We start from the raw sequence: 18,923 nt of genomic DNA, 5'->3' as shown, positions 1-18,923 counted from the left end.
TGTTCAGCTACAGAGGTACATTCCACAGTGTCCTCCTGAAGTGACTTAGCTTTATGTGCCTGATACAGGGTTCATTGAACTGAGAAAGTCTTTCCACTCACTCACTGAGCTCCAGCACTGTATCCTTTGGCAGTAACACAGGGTCATGGAAATCCAGCGCCCCAAATCACCAGGCAAGACTCATCTGAACAGGCTTTTACTGTCTTCTCCCACCCAATTGACAATAGAGAAGTCCATTCACCATTAGTACTGTTGTAAATCAAAGCACATAGAAGATCCTATGTGCAAGCCAGATAATTCATTTAAGACCAAATCTGTAGAAGTTTTGAATGTTGCTAAAATGCAAAAATCAGCAGTGTGATTAACAAGCACAAAAGCACATAAGGGATACATAACCTCCTACTTTGGGGAAAAGACTTCCTTTAAGAGCACATTTTGGATAGATCCGTTGTGTGGGTTTTATACCTCTCCTCAGATCATCTATCATTGGCCAGAGATGAGGAAAGACAGCCAGAAATTGCTGTAGCAAACCATCCCAATAGTTATTCCAACAATTTCAACAACAGTTACTACAGCTCAGAGCCTAACACGCAATTATGCTGTTGCAGCAACCATCCTGAAACTGGAAGAGTGTTAACAGCAAAAACAAAGTGTGAACCAAAACTTATTAAAACTTGTGATACGTTAAAAATAATAACAAAAGAAATGTGAGACCAAGTGCCATTTCCCTTCAAAGGGAGATAAAATTAAAAATGACTCAGCAACAATGAGTCAGGACAGGAAATTTGTCACAGAGCCAGTGATTGTAGCTCCAGTGGAAATGGGCACGAGGGCTCTGTTCATCATCGTGTTCATCATCACCAACACTGCCAAACACGACGCATGACCTGTCTGCAGAGCCACATAGGACATACTCACCATGAAGACCTTGTCAAAGTCAGATGTTCCTCCAGATGAGGAGGAATGTTTCCTTATGAAAAGGAAACATAACAGCTCAAACAGGCCACAAAAATAAGCCAGGTTAAGCCAGCACAGCTGGGGCTCTTACAGGTCACACAGTTAAACAGAAAAACAGCAACAGTTTGGGGGCAGAGCTTTTTTAAAAGAGGTGGCACTGAAAGGCTGGGTGATGACCTGTTGCTGTCTCAGATGCTGATCTCAGAGCAGTGCTTTCCTCCTGCCCACCCACAAAGCTAAGACAACGATATAAAGCAACGGTCCCCGAACAGTAGGCAAAGGGTACCCTGAGCCTTCCAGTCCTTTTGAGTCTGGACAGAAAAGGACTTTAACTGCAGGACACCTTGTCTGACCCGCCGGCAGCTGAGTCATCCCAGCTCTCTTTCAGCAGAGCATGGCTTGGGACTGCAACAAAGCTCACGAAACCAGGGCTGGGAGGAGCACCCACTGGAGCCTGGGGGACCCCAGTGCAGCTCAGACCCCAACCCTCCTCCACTGCACCCCCCTGTTCCCCACAGCACCAAGAGCAGGAGGTCCTTACTGCCTCTGCATCTTGGGGGCACTCCGTGGCCGGGACCAGAGGAAATCTCCACTGGAGTTTTGCTCTGCAACCTTCAGCCGATGTCCAAGCTGCTCATTAGGCAAATCATAGGAAGCTGAGGTGTACAGAGGGAAGCTACCTCCAATGTCAATCAGCAGGACTAAGTCAAGCTCAGAGTTGGGCTTCCACCCACAGACATCCTGGGCAAAATCTTCAGTCCCCATGATCTCCATTTACTAGTAATCATGGGATCCAAACTGGGAAAGGCTGGCAAGCAACTCGTGAGTGATTAGCAAACCCTGCACTGCTCTTTTGGAGAAAGAGCCAGGAGATCACTGTCTAGATAGAAGAATTCATAAAGTTTTACTACAGCGATCATATAAGCCCTGCAACCTTTAATAAAGCAATTGTAATTACAGAGGATTATTATTTTTTTAAATCAAACGTTTCAAGTACCAGGTATATAAAAACACAGTTGCACAAGCTGCCAAAAAGGAATCAAGCAAAATATGTAACTCTCCCCGTAATTAACATTCATTAGGGGTAATTTGCATGCGATCCCTCATCAGATCTAGCAATGCCAACCCTGAAGAACTGCCCAGTTTGTCCTTTGGGCATACTAGCCGTGCTCATATCCTGTCAAACCTTAAATCCAAAGACCTCAAAACACCAGCAGAAAGGCAAGGTACTTGCCGCCACAGGAGGATTCTTATCAAGCATGTAGCAAACTCCTGACAGAGCACAGCAGCAGAAGCTACAAAGCAAAACCCATATCTGAGCTCTATTAATTAGTTGATATGACATGAGTGTATTCTAATCTTTCTTTTCTCTTCAAAGGTGGTCCAGATCACCCCTCTGGTAGAGTCCTCCCAGGAAGCAAAGCCTCTCTTGCAGGATTTCCCCGCCGCGCCTCGAGCAGTTTCCCACAGCCCTCAGCCCTGCACGTCCCATGAGGAGCACCACCGCCCACAGAGCTCCAGCCCCGCAGATGGGGCCCACAGCCCCCAGTTAACTGGTTCAGCATGACTGCTGGGGTCTCTCTGGGAGCACAGCCAGAAGCACTGGGCTGGATCCAACCTGGCAGGGCCAACCTGAGCACAGACCAGTCCCTGATCTGAGCTGGAAAGGTCTGTCACAGATAACTACTTCTACAACTGCCCTAGAAAAGTTTTTGGGGTTGTGTAATGGATATTCAAATACCACGGAGATGAAATCCATCTGCAAGGGTTTCTTGTGGAAGAATCGTGCACTATAGAAACTGTACATACTGCTCCTAGCCAAAAGTGTTATTTTGCATGGGCTGCACCACATGGATATTTTTATTACTACACTTCATAAAATATTTCTGAAGTTTCCTGGAAGATACTGTTTCACATGCCACCAACAAACACAAAGCTTGCTGCAGGCAACTCCTGACACATATGCAGAGAAGGAGAAAAAAAAAATCACCTAGAGCCTTTTCAGAAGCCGTATCTTCCATGCATTGCAGAGATAAGAGCCATGATTTGCCATGGATGGGGCCATCACTGGAGTCCCACTCATGCAGAGCTTTCCCAGAAAACCACACACTCAGTCCATCAGGGTTTTTTTTGGATCTCGCAGAGTAGGACAGTTTCCCACATAAGCTTCCAGATACACCCTGCCAACAACATGATCCCCTCTGCTATCCGATAGCTCCCATTTACAGTCATTCTGTGGCTGCTGTAGCCAAAAGGCAACCAGAAAGGACTCTTCAGGTGGACAAAGCATACCTCAGTGTGCTGGTCAAAGTCCTCATGGGTAAGCAGCCCCCTCTACTCACACTCCTCCTCACCCTGTGATTTTCACTTCTAGTCCTGCAATGGTTGTACATCAACAGCACAAGAGATCCCCATTATCTGAGCCCCCACGTTTGTTTCAGCCCAGCCTGCTCACGTGGACGTTGCTCACCAACATGGTTTCATACGCTGGACCTGCTCCACAGCATCTCCAGCAATTGGTGATTGGTCCCAACTCCAGACCTGGAGCACCACCCCTCCACGCCACCCCGGCGCTGTGTGGGTCAGCAGTGATAGGGTTAGCCCAGCAGCTTCAGCTGGTAGCAGAGGAAATACACCTAAAAAAAGCAGTATTTTAAAAAAATGCAAGCAATGGCTCTGCTCAGAAGTGCTGCTATTAGGCAGCAGCTTGAAGAAAAACAATGTCTGGTGAAAGAGCATTTTAAGTGGCACTTGTTTATTCACTGATTTCTTAGCTGATTATCAGCTTGGCATGGGTTAGCAAGGCATAGCAGAGCTCTGAAAAATGACTTTTAAGTCTCATACTGTGACAAAATAATAGCTGGCTAATAATCCAATGACTTTTAAACCACACTTAACAGGGATATTAATGAAGATATTCCCCAACTTCTGAATTACTCATATTGATTATATCTGTGTAACGAGGATGGATAGGATTTCAATTTGAGAGTTAACCCAGTTGCTGAAATAATTGATTGGAGATGAAGACACTTCCCCAAGTCAGTTACCTTTTAGTTCTTTAGAAATGTTGACTTTAAAATACTTTAACAGATTACTGAGATCTTAAAAGAGAACATCCCAGGTTCCTCCTTCACATTTCAGTGTAGTGGGTATTTCCTCAATGATTTATTTGTAAATTTATTACAAGTGTCTCACACATGAGAGTATGGTTCCAATAGCTAAGTCTGAGAAGTTGTTCATTTTGTGAACCTTAATTGAATTTTTTACCACTGAAAATCTGAGGGGCTTCAGAGAGGATCTAACTATGGGAAAGAATTAATCTACGATTATTGTATTTCCTTAGGAGCCAAAGGAAGACTAGAGGAAACCCGTGCAAAAAGAAATAATCATCATAAGCATAGACATGCAAAATTTCTTTAGTCTGTTATTAAATTATTATTTCATTTAAATACTTATAATGTCATAGAACAAATTACTAGGAGGACAGGGTCATTGTCCCATTGTTGCAGGATAGTGCTGCCAGCACAGTTAATAACTCCCTCACGGATCCAAATGCAGATACTAGAAAAGACGACACTTATCTTTGCAAGTGTACAAATGGGGGAAAAAAAGAAAAAAGTGCTTATCCATGTCTCTGAAATAAAAGCACAGATTTATCAAGCCCTTCTTCTAAGAATCCATTTGCCAGAGAGCCTTGAGATTAATTATTCCGAATAAAAATTATGGAGTATGACACTAAGCAGTATTGATTCCCTGCTGAGTTGCTGTCCTAGCCTTATTTGTTGCCCTTACCTCAGATCCCCTTGCCTTTTCCTTTGGGAAAGCAGGGTCAGGAATGATGGGAGCCCCAAGGGTGGCAGCAGGCAGCCCCGGAGCTCGCAGGGTCTCCTGCCCGCAGGGGTGGCCACACACAGCTCCCTCGCATGGGGCAGATGTGCAAAGTGCTGCTCCGGCCCCACTTCCCATGGGACAGGGGCTGCGCCACCCTGCCAGGGTGGCCCCTCCTCGCCTCCCAGCTCGGAGAGAGCATCCCTCAGCCCACTGCAGGCCTGGGACGGAGGAGGAACAGGCAGGTGTCATGCAGGAGGCATTACAGCCCCAAATGGCCTCTTCAAACAGCTGCTGGGTGGAGCAATTCAGAGCAACCACAGCCCCATTCAAAACTGGTCATAGCTTTCCACAATTACACTCCTGCAAACCACAGGTTTTAGGAAGATGACCAAGAGCAGAAGCTCCATGACTTTCCATTCAGCCCTAACCAGTTTGGGTTATGCAGATTTTTCTACTTTTATTTTTTTTTAAAGCAGCCCCCCAAAAGCTCTGACAATGTTTAGGGGAGGAGAGGATGTATCTTGGGGAGGGAGGTGTTTAAGATAAGAGCGAAGATTTGTGGGGCTTTTTTTGCTCAAGACTTTGCATACGCGATCAGTAGCCAAGGGATAATTTATTGACAAAATTTGTGGCAGATCAGACAAGGTGTTTGTGAGATATGGGACTTTGAAAAATGAGGTGCAATTCAGCCTTTGAAATATTCCTCTAACAATTTATCGTAGAGCCATATCTCAAAACCTACTTGGCCTAGAAACTTCAAGTTTGTTTTATTCAAGAGTCCTTGGCTAGATTCAGTGCACAGGAATACTTTAGATAAGGTCAGAGTCTTATTTACTACAGGCTTCCTCCCCCCAGTCTTTATTTTTTTCGCTCTTTAAGCCATCAAACATGCCTTCAGTCTGGAAAGAGACTATAAGACAGGCTTTGCCAGAATTTTGGCAGTGGTTAGTTGCTGTGTGGGGACATGGACACAGACATACTAGCAATATTTTTAAGCTCAATTAGGGAGACTTCCAGAAGATTGATACTTGCTCCCCAACTAGCCGCTGGGATCAGCGCATGCTGGTGCTTGATTCACTCTTGCTGGAACAACACAGACACCAGTAGAGACCAATTTTGTAAACCACGTAAGCCAAGATCACTCACGTTCAGAGATTGCATACATCAGCCCAAGAAGCAGCCTCCTCGCACACCGACAGTGGAGGGGCTCTCCAGGACCAGAAGAGGAGACTTCCAGACAAATCTCATGCTATTATAAGGGAAAGAAGAAAACCCTCAGGTGCAACATTTGTTATCAAGGTTTTCAACATGCCTCACGGCTCGAACACTCAACTCCAGCTTCATGTGGAAAGCGTCCCAGATCTATACAGCAATAAGTCTGCTGGAGCCAGTGTTTAGAAATCTTTGCTAACTCACATACTGTGTCTAGGTAGGAAAATTTATCAACATAAACAGAAAGCATCAGTTCAGCTTTATGATTACACAGTGGGGCAGGTTTCACCCAGAGCAGGAAAGGAAGCTGAGAGTACAGTTTCTAGAGTTTCATTTCATTGCAGCTATTTTTAGAAGAACAAAAATACAAAGCCTGCAACTGCTGAAAGCATAACTTCATCCCAGGTTTATGGGTGTTAATTTAGTTCATTACTGTCTTTTGAAAAAAAGAGAGAACTCAGAAGTTCTACAAATTTTCCTCATGGCATGACATCTCCACTTAGTTTCTAACATTTAGACAGACACCTTATCTCAGCTCACCTCTCTGATACCAGTGCTGGTTTCTGGCAGATAAAAGGCATCTCAGGCTCCCGGAATCAGGGCAGCAAAAGGAGAGGGACAACAGCTAACCCCTTCCCAGTGCATCAGACAACATCACCCAGCTTTCCCAGTCAATGCTTTAGCTGAGTCAAGGCTTCAGACTCCTCACCCCCACTACTAGCCCACAGGGCCAGGGCCAGCACCTCTTCTCTGACCCTTTTTTATCACCTACTGCTTTATCACTCCCATAAGCAAGTTGTCTGCCCACCTCACCTGTCCCTCATCTGTATTTGCCCTGGACCAGCATTTGCTGTAAATTGCCATCCATGACAGATGGATTCAATTTCTTCTGCCCTTACGATTTCAATAATCAGGTGGGCTTTTCACCTGTCACCTACCTTGACAAGCAAATTGATGTTGCAAATAGGAAAAAAAACAGCAAGGAGGAGGGGAAGAGAGTGGAAGGGGTGAGGAATGACAAGCCTTTTCCTATCTTGCCCCAGGTGAGTGTTGTAAATTGGCAACAGCGTAGGGGAGTCACCCAGGGTTACCATGCCATGATTTGAGTATTAACGAGCATCCTTGCACTGTTTTCATCCGTAATGTGTAATTAACCCCTTGGAGCCAACGAGTCTGGCAGTGTCATTGTTAGGGCTGATGTAAAAGGCAGCGTGGCATGTTGCACTGGGAATTCCTAACAGCCCACCATCAAAGGTTTAATCATATGCAATTTATGCCTTCACAGTTTATTGTATATTGGAGCTTGCTGGAACCTCTCCTCTTATCATGTACCAACATGCAACAAATCTGTGTAATCTCCAGTCGAGTGCATTGTCTCGCAAGTGCCCTTTCCCCATAGAAAAAAACAGTAACAAGATATTTTTAAACAGTCTAGACTGTAAATTGAATAGGAGGAGGCGGAGGCTGAGAATGAAAGACATGAATGTAGCTCCTTTAATATAAGACAGCACATATACATAACTTACTTTAACTCTTGCGGCTGTTTTGGAACACCCAAAGAGAAACCTGAATGGAGAGGTTTAACTTCTCTGGGCTCTAAAATGCTTCTGTTAAATATGTGTATATTACTTTTCCCAGATGTTATTTCTTAATACCCGATATATGCATCGTGCCAGCAGGTAAACAGAATAGGTAACAACAAAGAAACAGTTATTAAGATACATACTCCATAGCAGCAGGCTGTCCAAAGGAAACTGCTGGGACTCAGTTTTTATAGTGATGGTGTTAGCCTGAAGAAACCCTGAGCTCCGAGTCCCTCAGTGCTGACCACTGCACATCTGCCCTGAGCACGTCCCCCAGCGCCTCCTCCCAGGCTTCGGCATTTGATGCTTTTAGCAGGACTTTGCTTTTGTTGGTTGGTTCATTGATGACTTTTTTGCCTCCACTGTATGTTGAGTTGGTATGTACAAATTTCAGCTGATCTGCAGACAGGAAAAGTAGCTTCTCTCCTGGCTCCAGCACTGGTTCTGCATGAGTCCATCCCCATGCACAAGACTGATGAGTTGAGCCTGGGGAAAGTAACGAGGTTAGCCCAAACTTCTTCTCATTTGAAGAAGTAACAGATTCCAGCCATCTGGGGACATCACCCTCTGGCTCTTTTTTTCACTGGTGATAGTGATGTACCTTTAAAAGACAAGACAAAAAGCCCCAAAAAACACCCAGGAGCCAAGATTCTCACATAATCAGCTAAGTCAAGAAGTTGGGATTTAAATATTGCAGAAAATCTCGCAAAGCTTGCAGTCTGGTTAGCAGCGAACTGGGGGAAACTGAAATATCTTTAGTTCCAAATCCAAAAGTTAATCACCCAAAGTGCTTTATTGGTTTAAAACAGTCTGCTGAGACACCTGCACCCAAGACAGCCCTGCCTGGACCACCATCTGATCCACAGAAAGCAGGCAGATGACAGGGAGGAAAAATGCAGTATTAAGTCACGGATGAGGAACAAGACAATTAAGTGACTTGCTTTAAATCACAGGCAATATATAACAGAAATGGGAGCTGAATTTAGACCTCGTAAACTGTCATCCAAGATTATTGGCATAAAGCTGGCACTCAGTGCCAGAGAAAAGCACAGAAAAGTCACCCAGAAGTCACTGCGTTAGCAACGACAGGATGGCTCCCAGATGACATATGTAAATAGGTCTTCACTGCAAAATGCAGAAGGATGTTTTTCACATTATCACGTCTCAAAGGTAAGGTCTCTGTACAGACAGGGATGCTTCCAAATAGGGAGGATTTACTGCACTTGTTCTGCAGCAAACACTGAGCGGGGAGTTTCTCTTTTCTCTAGCTGGGCGGCTGGAGGAATGGGACCACGTTATCTTCATTCAGGCCTTGGAGTGGCACAGTAGCTCCTCCAGCAAGGACTGCAAGAGATAGCAGGATCGCATGGTGTAACACCTGCTGTGGAAAATGTCTTCTCCGGGGATGACTCGGCTCTTCTGCTTTCCAATCTGCAGAGGAAAAACAAAGAAATTTCAGATTAGACCTTCTAAGGTTAATATGTGGAGAAACCACCGATACACCATGGACTACTTCCTACCACGTGCTTATCCTGGGCAGGTTAAGGGGAATGCTCCTCTCTGGGTGCCTTTTAGTGTGGGTTGGACAAATGCCTGTCAGAAAAGGTCTGGGTACAAAATCACTCCTGTCTCAGGAGAGGGGGACAGGCTAAAGGACCTCTCCAGGCTTCCTCCAACCTCACTATTCAGCAAAGGGACCTTAATACAAAGATGAGAGAACAAGTCCATCACAACCATTACAAAAGACCATGCTGACAAAGGCAGTGACTGGCAAGAGACTACCCTGGGGAGCTGGGTACAAGCCCTGATGATGGTTCTTTTGGGATAGATGCTTTCTTCTTGAAGTCTGTTCTTATTTAAAAATAGAAGAAAAAAAGCAGAGCTGGGCTAAATGTGAGCATCCCAAAGGTGAAGATGTGCAAAGTACTTTTCCAACCTCTGTCCCATCCCATCTGCAAGGCTGACAGCAACTGCCCCAGTGTGGGAACACTGAAGGGATTGTCCCTCAGACAAATCCTGAGGAGAGAGAGCTGCTGTGCCCTGCAGCCCCACTGGATTTTTGGCAGCCAGAGTAAAGGTGTCTTGAAATTATGGAAAACCATCAATAGTGTTGAATGCTTGTGGTTAAAAAAAAAGTTGCAAAGAATCCAGCCAAACAGGCATATTGCTCAGTTCCCACTCAAAATCCATCTCACACATCCCTCCTATAGGGCTGTGCATCATATCTTTAAATCTTGCATAACCACCTCGTTTCTTCCTGCAGTACTGTGCTGCGGATGTCTCTGCCGTGCTACCAGGGCATTTTCCCTGGTGGGTGGGAATGAATTATGTATTCATTGCTCCACAATGCAAACTCTCACGGCAGAGGAAGCAGAGGTCACGGAGACATCGTTTGCTGCTGCTAACCCTCAACTACTTTCACACTGGAAGGTGGGGTTTGAGCAAATATCCTCGCTTCCCACCCCAACTCACCCTCCCAGCTGGATTTACATCAAAAAGCAAACGCAAGAGGCTAAACTGCTTGGTGTAATCAGGCAACAGCTGTAAAAGGAGAAGCAGCAGCGGGTCGCTGGCAAGTGCTGGAATGCCATTCATCTCAGCTGGGGCTGTAAGCGAAGCCAGCTGGTGCTTAGAGGTGGTCTGGTGGGTTTTGTGGGGACCAGCCCACCTCTCCAGCATTTTATCCACCACAAGTTGGATTCCAGCTTCAGCTCTCATCTTCTGCTCCACAACCAGGCATGAAGTCCTTCATACCCCTCTTAGGATGGTCAGAAAATGGGGGAAGCTGCTGAGAGGTGGTGAGGCGTTCAGCAATGCAGCCATGCCCACTCCTCCTGTGCCCTCATCCGCAAAGTGCCGATGCCCTGCTCGCTGCAGGGGCGTCTTCCCCACCCCACTGAGCCCACGGTGGCTTGTCCCCAGGGCAGTGGGAAACACCAGGGTCTAGAAAACCCAGGTTCAGTACCAGAAAGACTGTCTGGCAAGGAGCTTGTCAATGATGGGTGAGTTTTCACCGTAGCGTTATGGGTGTGAATAAAGGCAACTTAAGAACATGGCAGTTGCTTCAGGCAACAAGCAGTTATTTTTCAGCGGGGTGTTCACTCGCTTTCCCCGTGATGTTAAGAATGGTCTAAACTTCTGCCCCAACATGTCCCTCACACTTTGCACTTCAATTCTCTTTCTAAACTTGGCAATTTAGGCTATTCCAGCAAGAGAAGCAAAGAAGAAACCTCAACTCATCCTTGTCCTAGATGTAGTTAATTGCCTCTGAGAAGAGACAACTCCACCAAGAGAGAAAAAGACAGAGTCTGTAAGCTAAAAGCCCTTATTCTGATTTTTGCAGACTTCTCACACATCTTTTTTCCACTCCTTTGAACAGCTACTGTCACATCAAAGTTCATAACATCAAAGTTCATAACAGAGCTATCCACCCAGGAGCTAATAATTCACCTATCTCACAACGAGGAAGCAATTTGGGCTTTAACCTCTCCGTTCTGGGATCCATGTTAACAAACCACTCTTCCCGGATCATTTCTTATGTATCCAAGCTGTCTCCCTTTATTGCAAGAAAGGCCATGGTTAGTCAAAGAGGAGCTAAGAGGAAATAAGTCGTTAAACTCGAAACAGTCAAAAAACCCCATATTCAGTTTAGGATAAGCAGAACTGTTGTAATCTCGATTGCTTTGGTTTCCGTTGCCAACCCTGCAGACACACACCCAGAAATCAAACATTCCTCTGCACTTCAGAGGAGGGATTGTGACAGAGCAAAAGCGGGTTTTGTGCATGTGTTTCACTATCTCCCCTTAAGCCTATTCTGTCGGCATCTATTAAGAAATCACTGCACATTATTAAGATATCACTTAATTAGCATTAGCTACATTACACTCCGATTTTTTCATAGGCACAACAGATTTCTTTACAGCTGCACAATGTCAATAAGTGCTCCATGAGATGAACGTCAACCTCACATATGTTCAGCTTAGAAAGAAGTGTAGCTTAGATTTGAAGTGTCCGTCATGCAGAAGGAGACCTGATACAGAGACCGTACTTTTCCATCATGTTCTGGCTGTTCCCTAAATGTAAGTGCAATGTACAGACCTTCAGCAGAGCAGAGCACCTCCTAGGAAAGGCTATGGAAGCTATTAAAGTTTAAAATGCAGTCATGTGCATGAAAGAGAGGTCATTCCTTCACACTGCTTTGAGTCCAAGCAAAAGAAGAAAAAGGGAGAGTATGTCAGCTGATTAGAATAGGTCAATGGAAAAGGAATAGAAAAGCAGAGAGGTGGGGGAGAGATCCCAAAATACCTTAGACTGCAGTGAATGTCACTTGGTGTCTACACGATGCCCAGCACAAGGAGCTGGGCAACCCGGTCATGACACAGTGACCACTGGCACATGACTTACCCTCTCCTGGCCTCAGCTTACCCAGAGAAGCTGGGTGAAGGCCAGGCAGGGTTACACACCAGCTTTGCACAGGGGTAAGGTTTTCTTCATGACCGTTAGCATGCCAAGGTGAAAAATATAAGATGAGAAGCAGCTCACGTGCAAATAACCATCCACCGATCAGGGGCCGACCTCTGTCCTTCCCCCGTGCCTAGCTGCCAGCACGGAGCAGGGATGCACAGGGACGGGGGACAGAGTGGGAAACGCCTCTCCCACCTCCCACCCTCCCCACAGCCCATCCCCGCTGCACACTCACTCCAAGCACGCCTGTTCCATGCATGGCCCAGCAGCAGGGAAGGCTAAAATGTGAGAGGGATAGCGGTTACACTTGGGGGATATATTCTTTTTTATTTCTACAATGCACTCAGCTGAATCATGTGTGTCTCTCACCAAAGGTGATGAAAGATGGGAGCGGAAGGACGAAATCAAACTCCCAGCTATTCCACGTGTGCAGCTCAGACGGAGCAGGTCAGAAGAGGCAACCTGCTATATTAATACAAGGAGGACAAATAGTGACAAAGGTGAGGGATAGCCTCATCCATGCCCCATCACTCCCTTCCTCACCCTCCACCTCCACAAAATTTTTCCACAAAGATAGGCATGTTATTTTTTAACAGCAAAACTCCAGAGAAATGGGGGGAAATGGTGAACTGTGACTCTCCAGCAGAATAAAGATCTACATGTATTTTTCATAAAATAATTCATTCTTAACCCAGGTCTCTGTCAAGCTCCAAAGTTGGTTGAGACTTGTAGAAGCAATAATTTATAAATTATGAACAGTAGCAAACAAACAGCTTTTTCAGCATCTGCCATTGCTTGTGAAAGAAATATATGCAAAGCCCTGGGAACCTCAAGGTGTCAACCAAAGAAACTTGCTAATACGAGTTTCCCCATCAATCAGAGTGACCAGCACGTCTAACCACAGCTCAGAGTAGCAAAAAACAAATGCTTCCAACAAGCTGCTCTGTATTTGCTCTGGTGACTAACAGCTCAAGGGAAAAAAGAAGTTGCAAGCAATTTATGAGTGGAAAAAAAAGGTAACACTTGAATATTATTCATTGCAAATTATTCATGCTCTTTTTCATGCAAGTAGTCTGTCCATTCATCAAAATTTTTGCTCCATCCAGGGCTGGGAAACAAGCTGTTACTCATTTTTATTTTCTTGTATTGCACTCAAGGTATAATATATAAGGAAAGTCATATTCTGCTGGTACACAGGCAAGGGACAGAATTACAGAGAAGCAAAGCTGCAGGCAGCAGAGCCATGGGGCTGCAGGCAGCTCTCCTGGGGAAAGGGACAGCACTGGGGGGGAAACTCACCGAGGAAGGGCTGTTGCCAACGCAATGGGGAAAAGTGAAGCTTCAGATTGCACCCCTCCTTCAAACACTGTGACTTCTGAAACATGGTCAGTGGAAAGCAGGGTGCAGCAGCGGGACCCTGCCACCACCCGCAGCCCTCCAGCACCCCACACCAGCACAGAGGGTCCCAGCACCCCAGGGAGCCTCCTTGCACCCAGCCCACGGCTCAAAGGTTAAGGGTACGATGCCTTCCCTCTGCAAACCTTGGGCGCTCAGCCCTGTCTTTGGGGAGACAAGACAGTGACATGGTGGAAAGAGCTAAATTTTCAACTGGGTCGTCAGAAGCACCTTGGCCCCGCTGTGTAAGAGGAGCAGTCGGTGGCGTGCGCAGAAGGCAGACACATGCACCTGCACACAGATTGAGTCATTGCGTGTGGCAGGTACCAGACGGGTCTTTGCATGCATAATTATTCAATCTGCATTTGTGATAATTGCCTGGGCAAATCCGGCATGCACGCGGGTGTTATCCTGGGCTTGTTAGACTGCTGATATGAAAAAAAAAGAAGTCAGACTTGCTTATGCATTCCTGTTTTGTTGTTTTTCCATTTCATTGATTAAAATGTGAGAGTGAGTTTAGCCTTAATGAATGTCAAGGACTCTCTTGCTGGAAGTAAAACTAGTTCAGGCGGTGCTCTGCAAACTTTCCACGCTGGGCCGTGCCAAGGCAGAGTGTCCCGACTTGCCGGGCTCCCTGCCGCAGCCAGCGCTGCCGGCGGAGCAGGGCGCACGGCGATGAGGATGCTGGCTGCCCAGTGCTGCTGCATCCCGGCGCAGTTCATCCCAGTGCGCTTGGGCTGCACATCGCAGGGGTGAAGTCAGGCAGCCCAACGGGAAGACGAGCCAAGCCAGGCTTGCGCGCGGGCATCACGTCGAAGTGCTGTGACCGTCAGTCTGCTCCCGGAGCACTAGCCCGGCACAGCCCCGGCCCAGCCAGAGGCAGGCGGCTCCCGCTCGGCTCTTGCAGAGTGACATGTTTACCTATAGCCCTGCCTTTCTGCAGCAGCTGGAGAGTAGGCTGAAATACAGGAAACATGACATCATTTGCCTTCTCCCAGCACAAGATAGATTATCTCCTTTGTAAGGGGAAGCAGTGGTGAGAAACACACACCCCCAGCAGTAAATTCCACTATTACAGAGACACATTTATTGGGAGATAACAAAAGAAAGCTGCTTCTGCAGTGACTTTTTGGATAGAAAAAAGGAGACATCTATTTTATTCTTTTGAAGTAGATACTGTGTAGGAAATGGCTAGCTTTTTACAGCCGGCTGTGTTTTCAGCTACAGCTTTCCCCAAACCTGCTCCTGAAGCTATGTGCTATATGAGTCACTCCATCAAATAAAGAGCAATAATAAGTTATTGTGAGCACCAGGCTTTTAGATTTCTCAGTCTCCTCATCTGAAGAACAAAAATTACCCCCCTCCTGACTTCTTAACTTTGTTGGCCAAACTTTAAAGCTGTGGCTGAAAACCAAGCAAAAGTACCGAGCGTGCTACTGTAGTGCAACTGGTTTCATGTAGTTCAAAGTCAAAATTCCTGGGTTCATTTCCCATCTCTACCATGGCCTTTTCTTTTCCTTTTTTTTTATTAAACCTTCAGCGAGTCATTTGACGAGTTTCTCCTCTGTAAAACAAGCCTGTCCTGAAGGACACCAGGAGATGCAGAAATGTATATGAACAAATTGCTTTAAATCGTTCTTTGCTTGTATATAAAGCCAAATAAATGAATAATGAAATTAGTTACTTCTTCCTGAAAAGATTAAAATTTAAGGTAACCTCCCCTCATATCCCTCACATCCAGGAATTTTTTTAGGACAGAGCAGGAAGCTGGTGAAATCAGGGCCTTTGAAAGGTCAGGTTGGCCACACCAAGGTGCTTCTGGTCAGCCTGCGTTCGTTGGTTGAGTCCACCATAGGAAGGCTTAACAAATTTTCTTCATTCAGGCTCTTGCTACGCTGGTTTCTGCATTTTCCTGTTTCTCATACCAAAATCTCCCTCGTATCGCCCAGCTCCATCCCTGCACCTCCGTTCCTCACCGGCCTCGATGGCTGGGGACAGGATGAAATGTCCCATCAGCGCCTCTGCAGAGAGGACGGGTAATTTTGGCTCTGCTTTGGATGGCGAGGGCAACCTTGTTTGTCTGCAGCAGCTGATGTAGCTCCAAGTCTTGTGCTTCACACCCGCAGAGAGAAAGGAAACCACCTCTCCCGGTGCCTCTGCACACACCGCTAATTCCCACAGCGCCAGGGAGCCTGCCAGGAAGGGGTTTTTTCAAAAGAGCAGATCCTAGCGAGGTCTGATTTCTAGCTGGGAAATGCATTATGCATCTGGTACCTTGGGGAATCTGCAGAGAAGGCTGAGAGCAGGCTGGCAGTGGGTAGCTATTAAATATATTGCAGCTATTATTATTATTACTGTTGAGAAGGCAGGCACTAGGATATCATTGAGGGAGGCTGAAGAGAAGGATTATAAACAAAATACAAGCAGCACATAGGAAATTAAACCATCTTCAGAAAGTAAACCAGGGAAATGCAAAACCAAAGTAAAACTAGCTGGAACAGGCAATTTTTCTGCAAATGGTTCCACATTCACCCCATTGCCCGCTCCTCAGCCACAATCAGAGCCCCATTTTGCACTAGAGTAGAGTGTTTGCACCTAGCAGAAATCCAGCAAAAGTAAAGGTTATGTGCTCAGTGTGAGATTTTGCAGCCAAAAGAGCTCATTGACTCCATGAGTCCCTGGGTCAGAGATACACTTCCACAGATTTGGTTGGAGTAATTCTGGGAAGGATGTTGGCCTGTTCTCAGCGGCTGTGCTCGTGCAGCCGTGCGTGTTTGGGAATACGCGGGACCACGATACCCTGAACTGTGAACATTGGTTCATGGAGATCAAAGTTGCCATATCCCTGTAGGACTGCAGTTTGGCAGAGGGAGGAGGTGGTCCGGGGGCAGATGCAAGCAAGCTGCAGAGCAGGCATTCGTTCCCTGGCTTTGGCAGCAATACCGCCTTAAATGCAATATTTCCTCAGAAATAAGAATTAAGGCCATTCTATTAATATCCGTTTTAGAGTCAAGGGCTCCATCCAAAGCCCGCTGAGGAGGAGAGAGATTCCCAGCGTGCCTGAGACTCAGCCCACTGTGCAAGTTGCTCTCCTGATTTATTGGAGACTGAAGTTCATGCTCCCAGGGGAACCCCAGCAAAGAACAAACCAAATTAAGGCTGCTACCTTTGGAAATCAGATTTCAAGACAATTAACCACTGCAAAAAGATTGCTGTTTGCATCACAGTCCTTAAAACTGCAAAATTCTGCCTGTTATTATTCCTCAGAGATGCTGCAGTAGTGCACATTTCTGTTAATACAAATAACCCTTTCCACCCATAAATATCCTTCTAGCTTTCAGACACCCCTCAGCTTTTTCTGTTAGTGTCCTAGATCTGCTACTGCTCTGAGAAAAACATACACCAGAAGAGCATCCTTATTATTCCTACTTGTAAAGATTGTCATAGGAAAGTAGATACCACACGACCTAAATGCTGTACTTGATAGAGTAAATCACTACATTCTCACTTAAAATATGATGGCATTCAGGGGCTCATGTCAAAATCTGGATCGCTCTGTACGTGGGGCGATGCAGACTTCCAGCAGATAACCCCTATACAAAAAGCAGAAGGAAATGGAATAAAGGTGTGTTGAAAGCACACCTTTATTCCATTTTGTTGAAAGAAGAACTTTAGACATGTTCCCACTCCTTTCTTCTAAGGAAATCAATGGGACTATTGTTACCATTTTCAAAAGAAGCAAGATCAGGCCTTTCACTGAACACAGCAAAACAGAAAGAAATACACTTTCCCTTCCCTGGAATACTGCGCGCTGCTCGGCCAGCCTAGCCGCTCCGCAAAAGGCCGGCAAAACAGCTGCCAGCTGCGGCACCTTGGGACCACACCACAAAGGCCGATTACACTGAGAAAATTCAATATACGTGACTTTACAGCAGCCAGGCCCAGCTCAGGCGGTCAAACCTTTCTGGATACTTAGCAAAGCCTTCCCCCATGCCTGGGGGTTTCTGTGCCCTTCCCCTCTTGCCATGGCAGAGCTGAGGACAGATGTCTGCCACCCACGTCCCTTCTGCTCTCCTCGGGACAAGCAGGTATACGGAGGCAAAGCTCTTCCCATGCTTCTTTTCTTTTTCAAAACTCTATTTCCCAGGGAATTCCAAACAAAGTTGCTTTTAATCCAAGTTAGACTGGAGGTTTCCAAATGGAAATTACATCTATGCTGAAACACGTGCCAGGCTCCAGTGCAGACTGGCCCTCGGCAGCTGGAAACCTGGTGCTTCCTTTGCTGGAGCAGAGCGCAGGGCATCTTTTGTTTCACACAGCACGTCACACTGGCAATCTTATATCTGCCACCTGCTATTATTTTTATGGGCTTTTGATGAATGAACCATTGCCTATTTTATCAGGTATTTGCTTCCACAGGACAGTAATGTGTGCTTCTGCTGAAGCTACTCAGGGAGGTTAACGCACCACATCCTACTGCGGAGAAAGGCAAAATCCCGAAGCGCTCCAGACGCATGCAAGAGAAGCAGTAGCTCTCCGTCTCCAGACTGCAGCTACGCCTGTCCAGTGAAGTGTGCAGTGAGCAGGCAGCTGTAGGCTCTCCCCCAAAGGTGGCACCGCTGAGTAGGTGTCCACAGCAGGAGGGTCCCACTGGGAGCCCTCACACAGCTCTCCTCCACCCTCCCCATCATGATATTCATGTGCGTTCGGTCACTGAGGTGTTATCAAAGCTGGTGGTGAAGGGACCTGTGAGCTCCACCATGGAGCATCTCCATCCCCTGCTAATGGCCCATGCTGGCAGCGTGGCCCATCCCAGGGAGAGCACGGCTCAAACCAGCCCTGCGCCAATGCCTGCACCGATGGCCAGCTCCATCCCGGCCACCCTGCAGCTCCCCAGCACTCCCACCAGCAGCTTTCCCAGCCATGCCTTCCGCAGCGCTCCACATGCTCAGCAACACAAATTAAACTTTCTTTCATCAGGCTTGTCTGGCCCCGGGCTTGGTTTGTGGGCAGGTCAAGGCTTGTGAAAGACACGACCTAATTGACTGCAGGGTATTTCATGCTGCCGTGTGGCTTGTTAAACCAGGCGGGGATTTAATCTTCCCTCCAACTTCCTTTGAAAAACCCAGCCCCAAGGTTTCTCTTTCCCTAGTTCGCATAAAGGGAAATTTGGGAGAGGATCTGAGGCAGTCAGATTTGCCTGCATGGGGTTTTAGAGATCTACCTAGTCCGTACAGCATCCTTCTCTCTGTGGCACGGGGTGGAGTGACGTTCCGCTTGGTCAAATGCTATTCCCCTTTTATCTTTTAATGTCCAACCCTGCAAACAAGTACATCTGCCAGGCTGCATGTAAACAGGGTAATGGGTTCTCTGGCCAGCAGGAAGGTATGACTCATTAATTGCTTTACACCACAGTATAGAAAGCCATCAATGTCTGCTATGGCCAGTCTCCTTGTAGAAAAGACATATTTGGCTGTATTT

This window comes from Gavia stellata, chromosome 21, assembly GCF_030936135.1.
Source record: "Gavia stellata isolate bGavSte3 chromosome 21, bGavSte3.hap2, whole genome shotgun sequence".
NCBI lineage: Eukaryota > Metazoa > Chordata > Aves > Gaviiformes > Gaviidae > Gavia > Gavia stellata.
The sequence above is the reverse complement of the archived record's forward strand: the minus strand, read 5'-3'. Positions refer to the sequence as shown.